Raw genomic sequence first — 13,832 nt, 5'->3', positions numbered from 1 at the left:
AAGCACAAGAGTGGGCACTATAAACAGTCATGCTTGTGTGCTGATGGTGGGGGCTTGCACTCCTAACTTGGGGAGAAAAGTACACCATTGTACGTTTTGGGAGAACAGTGGTTTGTCACTCAGGTGTGCACATGGTCAATTAGTATTGTTTTTCAAAGTACACAACATTTTTCAACACAAATCTCGTAGGAAATCATGCAAATGAAAATGAATCTGTTCCAACTGTCACCAGCAGAAAATCAAAAAGCAACATTCTGAAATGTCATACAAATGTAAAAACAAGTTAACCACTGTTAATAGCAGAAACAATAAAACACAGAGGTGTATGTATCTAATTTTTTCAGACGTCCTAGATCCATTCTGATTTTGTGCCTGTCTGTCATTTTGGCTGTATTCATCTTTGTTTTGTAAATTAGCCTATAAAGGCATAACAAGCCCCCCAAATGAAAATCATTGAAAATGCTTTTGTTTATAAACCCCGCATTCATTTATAACTAAATATTTTATGTTTCAATTCTGTCCACCAAGCGGTGCTACATTTTCCCATTCAAAGGATGCAGCAACATTTTTTGCAAGGGTGCCTTGCTTGTAAAAATTTTTGTGTTTTAAGTGTGAAAATAGGTTGTACAACCACTTGGTACCTTACCTTAAAGCGGAAATGCACTTTTTTTTGAAACCATTCACAATCCTTATGTGAAACATACATGAGCTAGCTAACAACGGACGTCATGGAAAATACGTATATGCTAAAGCCCTAGCAGAAAACCCTAAATAAATGCTAACCTTGTTCCATTTACGTAACGGGCGTCTATATTAACCAAGCTACAGCAATGTTGTTATTGTAGCAGCTAACATGAAAAACTATATTTACCTAGCGGACTAACACGACGCCTCGCTAGCTGTTCGTGTCAGCATCACTCACAGACTAAAGCGTGGATACCTAGCAACTCGATTTCGCTACAAAGACTCATTTGCAAGATGCTCATTTGCTGTCAGAACAGGTATGTTTTTACCTGAGGACTGTTAAAAACGCTGTTAAAGGGTTTTTTTGGAGGGCTTTGTAGTCAAAATAGGTGTGTCTCAATGATGTACATTGTTAGCTAAATGCGTTCATGTTTCACGTCAGGATTGTGAATGATGGGCAAAATTTCCCCAAAAAGTACACACTACAGTATATGACGTCTGGGAGTTTGTGCTTTCTGTTTTCACTTTCCAAGCCTTTTATGGCCCTGCATTAGGACTAGATTGTGTATTTACATCATTAGCTGATTTAGAGTCATTACTAATGACAGTAATAGTGTCCAGCTTGTGTAAGTAGCGTATGTTCTACCAGATGCACTGTACATGCATTTGAAGAAGTGGCACTAAGCGACCCTGGAAAGTTTATGTTCAAAGTAAGTGGCATAATGAAAACAGCTATGACAAAACCAGCTCAAGGCTCCTTGCAGCTGTTCAAGTTATCACCCACGCTATCACGTGTCTGCAGTCCAAGCTATAGGGTTCACAACAACTCCCATTACTACCTCATAATTGCGCATTGATTGTTTTGTTCACTGTCAACGCTGCTCCTTTCTTTCCAAGGGATGACAATAAGGTGCAGTTTGCGGTTCTCATGACTTTTTCTCAAGGCCTTGTGATAGAAGAGCCTTGGCATACCTCCTACTGAAGCTTTTGGACCTCTCATCTTTGTTGACATAGCTCTGATCCTCTGCCAGTCTCTTTCAGACTAAATAAAAAAAAAGAATATCTGCTTTCCTCATTACTCACCACTGCAGAGTGATAACTGGATGGTGAAAAAGTTGATGGGGGTGAGAAAAAGGTGTGAAAAACAAAGAGGTTTCATGCAGGAGGTTACAAAATGTGATCCACCCCCCCCCACCCTCCTGTCCTCCCTTACGTGCCATTTAGCAACAGAGCGCCTATCTTTCAGCTGTTTGGATGCTCCAGGAGCTGCCACACACAGGACCTATTGTTCCTCCTCTTGGCCAGGCCTACAGCTCCATAATACTGCTTCTGTCCCTGCTCTGAACTGGCCTGACAGTCGGACACCAGGCTCAATTTGGACCGGTCGGCTGCTGTCCCTTGTGTCGCTCTGCTAGTTGTCTTATTCTGCGTGTTTCTGTCTGGCCATGGTTGCAGACACAGGTAGAAGGACGTTTACACAACACTTTTATCAACTTCATTGTCTCATTTTGGACTTATGAGATTGTTCTGAGAACGGTATGACTTCCATCCCAACACTAAAAACAGTTATTCATCTTGAAGCAATTAATGCAAAAGTGCACTACTTGGCAGCAACCAGCAGAGGTGCTACTGAGTCAGTTCACTTGTTTGCTGACCGGATACGTCGACCGACAACATGACGTGAGATATGAACTATATGGGAAACTACATCCATGAAAGCATCCTGCTCAATATACGACTAAATAAACACCACAGGTTCTCAATAGTACAGTTGTCCTTTGTTTATCATGCTTAATTGGTTCCAGACCTGACCGCAATGTCAATTTCCTATGAAGTGAAGTTTCGCAAAGTATAATTATATATTAATAAATTGAATGTTTTCATAGCTAGCATGGAAAACCGGTTTATGACTTTCTAAGTATGAATTTTTACCATTATTAGGGTCCAGTACACATGAAATAACACCCCTAAAGTCACCTATGCACTTTGTTTACATCCCATTGCGCAACCGTAATGCTCATTCTCTGGCATCAATGCTGGGACTCGAGAGATGACCGCCTCTTCAACCATAGCATGCGACCGAGCTAACAAGTAAGCTGCCAAAGAAAGAGGACAAAGTAAGAAGTCAAAAACATACCACTTCCACATGGAATGGGAGGAAATCTTGTGTTCTCTAGGCAATATTTATTTGAAAAAAAAAAACCTGAACCGCAGTATTACAGAATGTTGTAGAATTTTCGATGAAGCATGTCTATGTGCCGCAGCATAGGCCATTTTCCCTGAAAAGTAATATAATGTTTACCTTCATATGATTTTCATGCTAAATTTAATGATTTCTTTCCGGCAATGATAAACACCGGATGGAATGCAGACAGCCCCAATGTCAAATATCTTGTTTGTTTACTACTACTGTGTCAGTTTGCTGCCAAGTACAAACGCACAGCTCATCACTCAGTAGCAGTGTGGTGTTTTACAAATAGTGTCCTGTGAATGACCTGGATTATTTTCTCAGCTGAAAGCCAGAGTGAATAAACTACAGATGAGGCCACTCCCTTGGTGTTTTTTTGTGTTTGGATTGTATTTGCATCGTATTTGATACCCTCTTCAGGGCAATGTAGCTGGGAGAAACCAGATAGGGGATTTTCTAGAGCAGCTATTGTTATGAGCAGTAGCATTGTGTGTTTGTGGGCATCAGGACAGTCCTATGTTTATACTAGCAACACAAGAAAACAATAATGTGACTATCCATCCTTACTTATTATATTTTCTCTCCCAAGCACCTCGGTGCTGCTGGCTTTGAAATGATCTCATCTGTAGCACTTGGAGCTAGTGTGTTAACTGATTATTAACTGCTATTTTTTCAATGACACTGCTCTGCCTTGGTTTAGTTTAGACATGATAGTGTTTACATTAGTTTCCACTACTTTGCCTTTTTGTACATGTATAGGCCGTAGTACAGAATTGCAGTCTACACTTGATCAAACTTACTTAAGATTTGTCAGTTCAAAACACCATCGCTGCAGAAGACTTCAAACAGTGATGACTTCCTCAGTCTGCACTCTAAGCATCGTGGGAACTGTAGTTCTTTTAACTATACTTTGTTGTTTGGCTCAAAAAAAAGTAGAGGTTTACAGTCCATGATTTACAATAATTTATTGATTGATTGAGTTCATTAGTATATCTCACCTTCTTTATCAAAATGCCAGCACTCACAACTTATGTGGTCCCCATGGCGGGTTATTTAGCAGTAAAAAAAAAAACATTGGAATGTGCAATATTGTATGAAAACCAAATACTGTACAAAAACCATAGACAAAATTTGAGGGAACATTGAAGACAAAAACCACACCATATGAAAACTGAGGAAATGCACTAAAAAGCAACCCAAATGCAACCTCCGTTTGCAGCAGGGTGCAAACTGACCGCTGTTTTCAATTAAGACATGTGAAAATAACAGCAAGCAGCTTCTTTGTCACTTCCAGTGTTTGCTGGATGGAGGTCCAGCAAAGACGATTGGACAAACACATGCTAGATTTATCATCTTTGATGATGAGTCATGACCTAACTCATCAGTTGGAAACTGTGTGGGGTCACAAATCATGACTGTTTTGTCCAAATGGGACAAATCACTGCTGCAGTGCCCGGGTCAGAGGGACATGACATTTTCCCATATTATACAATTTTCCAATCATTTTCAATGTGTCACAGAGGTCCCATATTAGTGTATCATGAACGCAGATCGTGCTTTTGAAGTAAGCCCTCCAGGGAACACACTGTTTTGTGTGTGTGTTGCTTTAATACTAATGAGCTGACTTTGTCCATGCCTGTCTCCAAGACGCACAATTCTGCACTTTATCCACTTGTTTAATACACACTGTAACTCAGCACTTGTCCAATATAATAGATGCCATATATAACATACAACGATGTAACATTGAGGAGCTACAGTACTAACATGACTATCCCATGCCTATTTTCTGGAAAAAGACAAGGTGATCAAGTGTATAGCTCATTTTAAGATGTGTAGTGAAGCCTATTCCCCAATGCTCTTGATTTTTTTCACCTTCGTAAACAGGCTCTACTCATTAAAAAGTCACTTCTGCGTAATAGTTAATATTTATAGCATGGTGGTTTGCACTGTATAAAAAAAAGACTCCAATAACCAATTGAATCTCAAAGTCAAGCAAATGGAAAAAGGGGGGAAAACTGGAAAGTGTCCCTTACATAACCACTTTCATTTATAGATACATGCCTACAGCATGGTGTGTGTTTGTGTGCCTGTTATATAACACACACACACACACACCACTGCTCTAAAACGTATGTTTGCACTGTATGTAGCTTAAGACTTTGTGAAGGTCTTGTGTGCACGCTCGTGCGTATGAGGTCACACGTGAAATCCCTCTGCTTCTTTTGGCCGCTGCAGTTGGCTGGAAGGCGGCGCATGTGTGAATGTGATTCATTGCCTCTAAGGTCAGAGGGAAACCATTCAGTAAGTCGGCTAGCGGTTGCTGTGAAAATGTCATTCTTTTGACACGGACATCGTGTTGGATTAAAATACCAAACAGGAGTTAAAGATGCACTTTTTAAATCATTTTGCTCAGTCCTCAGGTAAAAAAAAAATGCTGACCGCCAACGAGGATGTTATCGAGTCTTTGTAGCGAAATTGAGACCTCGTTTTTCGTTTTTGGCATTTTTCATGTTGGCTGCTACAATAACAATATTAAATTAGCTTGGTTAATACAGAAGTATTATATAATTGTATAAATAAACACTGTTTTTCGTGAGGGTTTTAGCGTCAAAATAGGTACATCCCATGATGGCCATTGTTAGCTATTTCAAACTAACTTGTTTTCTCGCGCTAGACTGCACGGAAAAGGGAAATAAATGTGTGAATGATGGGCAAAATTCCCCCCAATAAGGGCAGTTACCCATTTAAAGGGGTGGTTTGGATTTTTTGACATGAAGTTATATGACATCATGTAGTGCGTCAAAAGTACGTTCTATGTTTCATTCATTCATTCATTTTCTACCGCTTTTTCCTCACGAGGGTCGCGGGGGGTGCTGGAGCCTAACCCAGCTGTCTCCGGGCGAGAGGCGGGGTACACCCTGGACTGGTCGCCAGCCAATCACAGGGCACATATAGACAAACAACCATTCACACTCACATTCATACCTATGGACAATTTGGAGTCACCAATTAACGGGGAGAACATGCAAACTCCACACAGAGATGGCCGAGGGTGGAATTGAACCCTCCTTGCTGTGAGGTCTGCGCGCTAACCACTAGACCGCCATGCCGCCGTTCTATGTTTTTCTGGAGATATATCTGGAGAGCCGATTCAGGGCTCAGGGCTTTGTAACCTGTTTTGAAATGGTTCTATTATAATTTATATGCCAAATAATATATAAGCGTTTTATATTGCTATCAAAAAAGGCTGCAAGGTATATCATAAAGGGAATTTCAGGCCATAACACCCGTCCCTAACTCTGTTATTATGTTAGCTCAATGCCTTGACAGGTGTATGAGGAGAGAGGTGGTACAAAGATGTCAGCTGGTACACCTGCTTCATAAATAACATACATATCCCTTGTGGCAGAGTTGGGAATACAGCACGGTGGAGAGCACGCCACCTATCCAGACAAGCCGGGTGCAGGACTAACTCCAGCAACGACAGTAGAGCATGCTCAACCATAGAACATAGACGGTAGTGGAGCATGACTTCTATACGACCACTAATAACTTCCGAATCAGACATTATGGGCAAGATACAGCAGTGCAGTGTTGGAGTTAAAGCAGCTTTGGCGGGAGTTGCCTGGAGGAAAACACACACACACACACACACACTCCTTCCCTCCTGCAATCCTCCACTCTGCAGGGTAGAGAAAGGTCAAAAGTCATTTCACTGTTTTGTGCTGTTCTTATGAATGCAAACAGTGGCTTGAGGCAAGAGCTCGCTTTGAGTCGGTAAGCCTCAGGGGGAATTGGGGGGGGGGTGATAGGCTGACATACATACCTGGTGTATCACCCCTGCTGCAGTCGAGTCAGTCATGCTATGGATAATTATTTTCTGTGTTGGGCTGCAGAGCGAGCACCAACATTTGAATGTGCTGCAATCAGTATATTATTCCGCCCTAACAAAAAATTACAATTTTTATGCAGTTTAACGCATAATTATGAAAAATATAGGCTTTTTTTGGTACAATATTTTCTTTTAAAACACAATTGGTAATGTATCCTAGAGGTTGATGGTGTTCTTATATTTTTGTTGATATCTTATCTTGAGCTTGTTGCATACAGTCCCTGCAAAGGAGGTCATGTTTTGTTTTAATGTATATAGAAAAACTACAGTAATCCCTCATTTATCGCACTCAATTGGTTCTAGACCCAAATTTATGTAGGATTCACTATTAATAAATTATTTGGTAATTAGAAAACCTGTTAGTGATTTTCTCAATAACATTTTTACCATTATTGGAGTCCCCTAGACATGAAGTAACACCCCTATAGTGACCTTCACACTCATATAACCCAATATAGTAGATGTAATCTGAGAAAATGAGCCATTTAAGACATAAATAAGACTCATGCTCATGCGTGTTTCAATAAATCCTCAGAGTCCTCAGAGTTGAGTTTTAGGGCCACAACAGTAGCTTGTGTTGTTATTATGTTATTATTGTTTTTGCCTTGAAAATAGCAGCAACAGTCCATTCCTTTTCGGATAAACAAACAAAAAATACAACACTCTACTTATTTGTTATTCACTTTGTAGACATCTTGTACTGTAGTAGTCAACATATACTACAATTATCTTCTTCTACTCGACAAAATAAGCACATTAAATGCTGAAGATAACCATGGTTTTCTGTCCACAATTTGCCAGAAGGCTTGACACAGATCGATGCTGAGATCCAACAAAAGGCAATAAAAGAAAAAAGAGGGAAAAAAATAAAGACAACAACTGTGAGGAATATATTTTAGGTTCCCACAGCAGTCCTGGCTGGGAACCTTGGGCTGTAATATACAATATACTGTAGTGATGGGCTCTACTGCGTGGGAAACAGGAGGAGGATGTGGATTATGACGAGCATGCTGAGTAGGTGTTGATCTAATTACATCAGGGGGCCGAGAGAGAATGGTCCATCTCTGATTGTGACTGACAAACACAAACAAAGACTCAGACATGCTCACAGACACACTCAATGACAGCCAAAGCCCTGACTGACCAGGATAGCGATAACTGCACACACTCGCATTTTTGAGGACGCTTGATGATATGCTCGCTGATAAGCAGGGTGAAATAGAAGCAAATAAAGGGGAGACAATTGTAGCATCAGGAGGAAACGGATTAGCTTCCCTCTGAGGATTGGAGGATAGGGAATCTGAAAATGTGGTGACCCAAAACAAGCGGCAGGAGAAGCTATTTTTGTCTTTTATCTTCTGTGTTCTGGGAGTACTATGTCTCAATTGAGTCACCAAGCAGTACTGGGTTAACATGGTGTTTAAAGTTAGACTAAGTTATGAACACCTACTTATGTATTTGTCCAAACATGCACCACTACTGTGTTGCCTGTGCTATTATTTTACTTAAACCCCAATGTTTGACCCCCATAAGTTGGATTGACTCAGTACAGTCTTCAGAAACAACCTATTGGAACTTTAGGGTGTTTACCCGAATCACCACAGAATTTGGTACACACCTTCAGGGGACCGACAAGTGTGTAAAATATGAGCAGGATTGGTTAAAAAACATGGCTGACATCAAGCAAAACATCTTTGGGATACTTGTATATTTGGATAACTTATATGAATGTACGCACTAAATTTATTCATTCATTCATTTCTACCGCTTTTTCCTCACAAGGGTCGTCTTTGGGCTAGAGGCGGGGTACAATGGTCGCCAGCCAATCACAGGGCACATATAGACAAACAACCATTCACACTCACATTCATACCTATGGACAATTTGGAGTGGCCAATTAACCTAGCATGTTTTTGGAATGTGGGAGGAAACCGGAGTACCCGGAGAAAACCCACGCATTCACGGGGAGAACATGCAAACTCCACAAAGAGATGGCCGAGGGTGGACTTGAACCCTGGTCTCCTCGCTGTGAGGTCTGCGCGCTAACCACTCGTCCACCGTGCCGCCCGCACTAAATTTAAAGAGGGAAAAAAATATTTTTACATATAAACGCAGCACTTGTCTTTACAGGTGTCCACGTCATTATACACAAAACATTTTTTTTAACTTTTGATTAAATTAATAATTTTTTCGAAAGAGTGCGCGTAATATGGCTAGTTAAACAGTAGCCTACCAGAAAAATCCTCCACCAAAACCACTAAAGTTGTCGTCTTCAGCATTACAATTGAGCAGCCTTATAATGCCTTCATCACACACTTTGTCAGTCTCTCTCTCAGTCTTTTGTTGTCGCCATAGGAGTCACTTTTGTCTCAAGGCAAATTAGCCATTTAGCTTGAGCTATCGTTTTCATCACGCAGCAGTCCAGCCTTTCAAAACCGAGATGGTTAGCGGTGAGCTGTAGTAATTCGACGCTTGATTCAACTTACTTAACATGTGTCAGATATGGCTACCTTAGACTTCAAAATGTGATATTAGCTTCCACTTTCACCCGTCCATGTCACTACTTCTTGAAACTGCACTCTAGTAAACATGGGAGATATAGTTAGTAGCCATAAAAGTCCAGTACAGAAAGACAGTCCAGTGTCTTTCAAAGCTTTTTGAGGACAACCAATCAAATGTCATTGGACTGTTTACGGCATAAATATAGATTGACAGTCATTCATATTTCACCCACTGTAATACCGCTGTGATGTCACACTGTTTACGTAGTCACACCTCAGGATGTGCCATTCCAAGCAGATATAAGATGGCTTTTCACAAAAGCAAACTATTCCCTGCAATCTATCCAAGAACATCAGTCATCTTCTTGGGGAAAACCGCCCAGGAGGCAGACAGGCACCACACTTCACTGCTTTCTTTTTTTGCCATCCTTCAACATAATGGCAGAGCAATGATTATGTAATGAGTCAGGAGAGTAATGAGTGGATGGCCCAGGCATTAATTGAGTCATTTCTCTAAAGTGCTGCTCATGCAAGTCGGCTCCAATTGCTGATCTTTCCTTCTAGTTTTGTTTTTATTTGCATTTAGTTTTGTCTGTGATTACTTAAGATTCCACAGAAACTACAAGGTGCATGAGGATGAAACTTGGTGGAGGTTGAAGCATGGGTTAAAGAACATTGACGGCAATTTTTGTGGAGGTCTGTATAATTCTAGTGTCAACTGGTGTGGAAAGAAGGCATTTTAACACTGGATTCTATGGTTGAAAATAGCTTTTCTATTGATCTGTGGAGGCAAAAGGCTTTTTTTTTGCATTGATCTAAGGATTGCTTTATGTGTATTTGCTGTGGTGGGGGGTGTGGGGGTGGGGGGCATGTCATGACACACAAGCCACATAATGCTCACTGTTGACCTTTTGGACCTTATTGAGCATTCTGTCTCTAAAACTAAAATAACTGCTTTCTCACTAGTCACAGTGGCACCGAGCATTTTTGCTTGGTGTCCACCACAAAATACTATCCAATGTATTATTTATTTGTGAGTTATTTGTGTGTTTATTATTGTTTATTTGGTGTGTCACAAGATCTGGTGAAGTATTGGAAGCTAAAGTGTTAAGTGTTTAGTAACAATGGTGTTCATCCCCAATTTTGTAATACCACAAATATTTATATTGCATTTTTATATATTATTGATGGTTTGTATTACTGTGATGTGATAGTGGTAGTACAGTATCAGTATTATCTGACATCCCTACTTGATACTAATATGTTTGTTTTGCTGACTTTCTCAGAGGCGAGTCGTAGCACTAACAAAATTAACATGAAATTTTTTTTTTTAAATGGACTGTATACACATTCTGTATATATAACTGTAGTTTTATTTTTATTTTGTACACACATACAGTAAAAAAATAATAAAAAATAAATTATACATACTGTATAAATATTACATTTTATTTATTTTTTACTAATAAATTTTATGCAGTATATACATAAATTCAAGTTTATTTTTTACTCTATGGTTGCATGCATTGGACAAAAAAATCTTGTGATTTGGGGTAATCATTGTCATGATTACTTTTTTTTATTATTATTACTGTTCTGATCATTATAATCCATGCGGGTTTCCTGTTAATTACAGTGGCGTTGTGTAAATCGTCTGGCATGCTGAATTGTCACAACCATTAAATTTTCTATTGTCTGACATAAGAAATGTCAGCCATGCTTATCTACGTGTTTTGACTCTAACAAAAGCCTCATTGGCCTCCTTAGGACTCCGTCCGCTTTGCATTTTGTCTCTGATGGTAATTTTGCCGGTTGGTTTGCGCTCATCTCCTTCACATCTGCATGGACGACGAGGGAGTTCATATAATGAAATTTTTCCCTCGCAGGCCAAACAAGCACAGTGGCACAGTGCGAGCATACATGCATTTATTATTGAAAGCAGGCTTTAATTATTTATGGCGACGGGTTTCTGTGCGCTCAGCAGATAAAACTTCTTTTGATTCCGTTTGTTCATCAGACACTCGGCTCATTGAGGCTGGCACATACACAGCCATGAATATTTAGCCGCGCCGGTCTCCCTGGGATAAAGTGAGCTTAATGAATGTCTATTGAAACCAAATCAATTTGTAAGGAAATACTCGGTGGACTCTGTCTATCTGCTCATTCGGTACAAAGATCATTATTGATGCTGCTTTCAATGGACGATAAATGGAGATAGTCTGCTTTTATCCAGTATGAAGGGGGTTTATACAGGGTTTACACTGACTGACCCATAACATTAAAAATTATCGTGTTGACGGAAATATAAGCCCCCCCCACAGACGATCACGCTAGTCAGAGCTTGTTAGCATCACTGCTTGGCCTCGACCTGACAACCTCCGTGTTTCCACCTGTATTTATAGGCGACAGTGTGCCTGTACGCTAGCGCACCTCACCTGAGATTTCCTACCCGGAATGTCATCAAACCACTGAAAGGGTGCCTCCTGGTAGAGAATATTAATTGGGCCGAGAGGACACGTGACAAATACGGCTTATTGGATAGGTAGAGGGGTCACATCTGTCTCCTTCCGTATGTTGGTGGCTAAATATAACAGACTACAGTATCTGGCAGCAAGCATGTTATTATATCTTCTCGAGAGCCACTGCTACAGAAAGTAAAGCTTGGATACCCTTTAGAGCAGCCGTGTTCTGACATTTTTCACCAAGAATCATACCACTTTGATATTTTGGAAAGTAAATATGCTAAGAACTGCATACCAGCTTTGTGATATAGGTGAAAAAAGGTCATTATTACCAGGAACATTCATTCAGTCATTCATTTTCTACCGCTTTTTCCTCACGAGGGTCGCGGAGCCTATCCCAGCTGTCTTCGGGCGAGAGGCGGGGTACACCCTGGACTGGTCGCCAGCCAATCACAGGGCACATATAGACAAACAACCATTCACACTCACATTCATACCTATGACAAATTTGGAGTCACCAATTAACCTAGCATGTTTTTGGAATGTGGGAGGAAACCGGAGTACCCGGAGAAAACCCACGCATGCACGGGGAGAACATGCAAACTCCACACAGAGATGGCCGAGGGTGGGAATTGAACCCTGGTCTCCTAGCTGTGAGGTCTGCGCGCTAATCACTAGACCGCCGTGCCGTACCAGGAACATATTTGCAACAATTTTTCTAAATATTAAAATTAACATTGGTCTTAAATAATATAGTTTTTTTGGTTCTTATAATAGCCCCCCCTGTTTTTTAATATTTTAACTCTATGCTATTAAAATTACATTTCCCCTCTTTGGGCGAGTTTATTCTCTTAAAAATTTGACTTTTTCTTTTTTTCTTTGTTCTTTTCTTCTCGTACTTTAGTGTAAATTTAGCGCTATAATATTTTGACTTGATTCCCAAAATATGATTTTTCTCCTACCAAATTTTCCAAAAATTGCAACTTTATTTTGTTAGTTTGCTTCTGATAATATAACAACTTTAAAAAATTTTATTTTTTCTCTTAGCTGATTTTTCAATTTCTGCTGTTTTTCTAAAAATTTTCCAACAATTTCAACTCGATGTAAATTTCCTTCTTGTAATTATGAATTTAATCCCATAATATTTTATTTCCGCAACCTTTTTCCTGAAAATGCCAAATGTATTTGTTGTTCTGTTTGTTAATAATCATCATAAGTACGGATGTCCACTTTTTTTTGCCATAAACTGATATGCCGATATTGTCCAACTCTCACTTTCTCAATTTATTTCATGCTGCCTTAATCGTCTTGGGTATAGAATTCACCAGGGCTGCACAAGTTGTACACTGGCTACTCTAAAGTGTATCCAAGTATACTTTCTATAGTATTCTATAGTAGTCTGTGAGCTACTGTACACAAGTAGGATGCTGGCAGTGAGAGACGAGCCCAGTGACTGGATGTCAGAGTAACAAAGAATACCAGTGAAGAAGTGAAACCCAAAAGGAAACCATTGTCGTCTAACACAGAGTATGCATCAGTTCATAGTGCAGTTTGGCAGTTGTCAGCCGTGTCGTTTGTGTCAACCAGTCATCACAGAGAGACCATTAATTGTGCGCCAGATCAAAAATCTTTTTCCACTCTGAAATGATCAACGCCTCCAGCCTGATGAGCCATTGTGGAAAAAGACAGCGATTGCTTCTACTGATTGGTCTGTTCATGTGAAAAGAAGCCCTGTATTTAAAAAAAGCACAAAAAAAGCTGTGGTGGAAAGTTTTCACTGGGGTTGATGTTTAACTCTGCCCTCAATTTACGTGCCGATTCAATTACGAGGCTGCCTTTCATCTGCAGACCTGTGTTGTAATGCCTTCGGTGCTCGGGCAAATGAATTAAAGCCATTATCAGGATAATCACCGAGGAACTAAGTCACAAATTTGGAGTAGTTACTGAGGAACTAATGAGTAGTCACCGAGGAACTAAGGTATATTTTGAGTAGTTACTGAGGAGCTGAGCACACATTTGGAGTAATTACTGAGGAACGAATGAGTAGTTACAGAGGAACTAAGAGCTAATGAGCAGTCACTGAGGAACTAAGGCACATTTTG

General features: G+C 40.1%; 1 protein-coding gene across 2 annotated transcripts in view; it reads left to right on the top strand.

The window, feature by feature from the left end:
- Nucleotides 1-13,832, top strand: part of wasf1 (WASP family member 1) — a 36,700-nt gene that overhangs the window by 942 nt on the left and 21,926 nt on the right. The gene's annotated exons all lie outside the window — the stretch shown is intronic.

The sequence above is a fragment of the Doryrhamphus excisus genome, linkage group LG19, assembly GCF_037039965.1.
Source record: "Doryrhamphus excisus strain RoL-2023G ecotype Guam linkage group LG19, RoL_Dexc_Guam_v1.1, whole genome shotgun sequence".
Taxonomy (NCBI): Eukaryota; Metazoa; Chordata; class Actinopteri; order Syngnathiformes; family Syngnathidae; genus Doryrhamphus; species Doryrhamphus excisus.
This window is presented reverse-complemented; position numbering and strand designations above follow the sequence as displayed.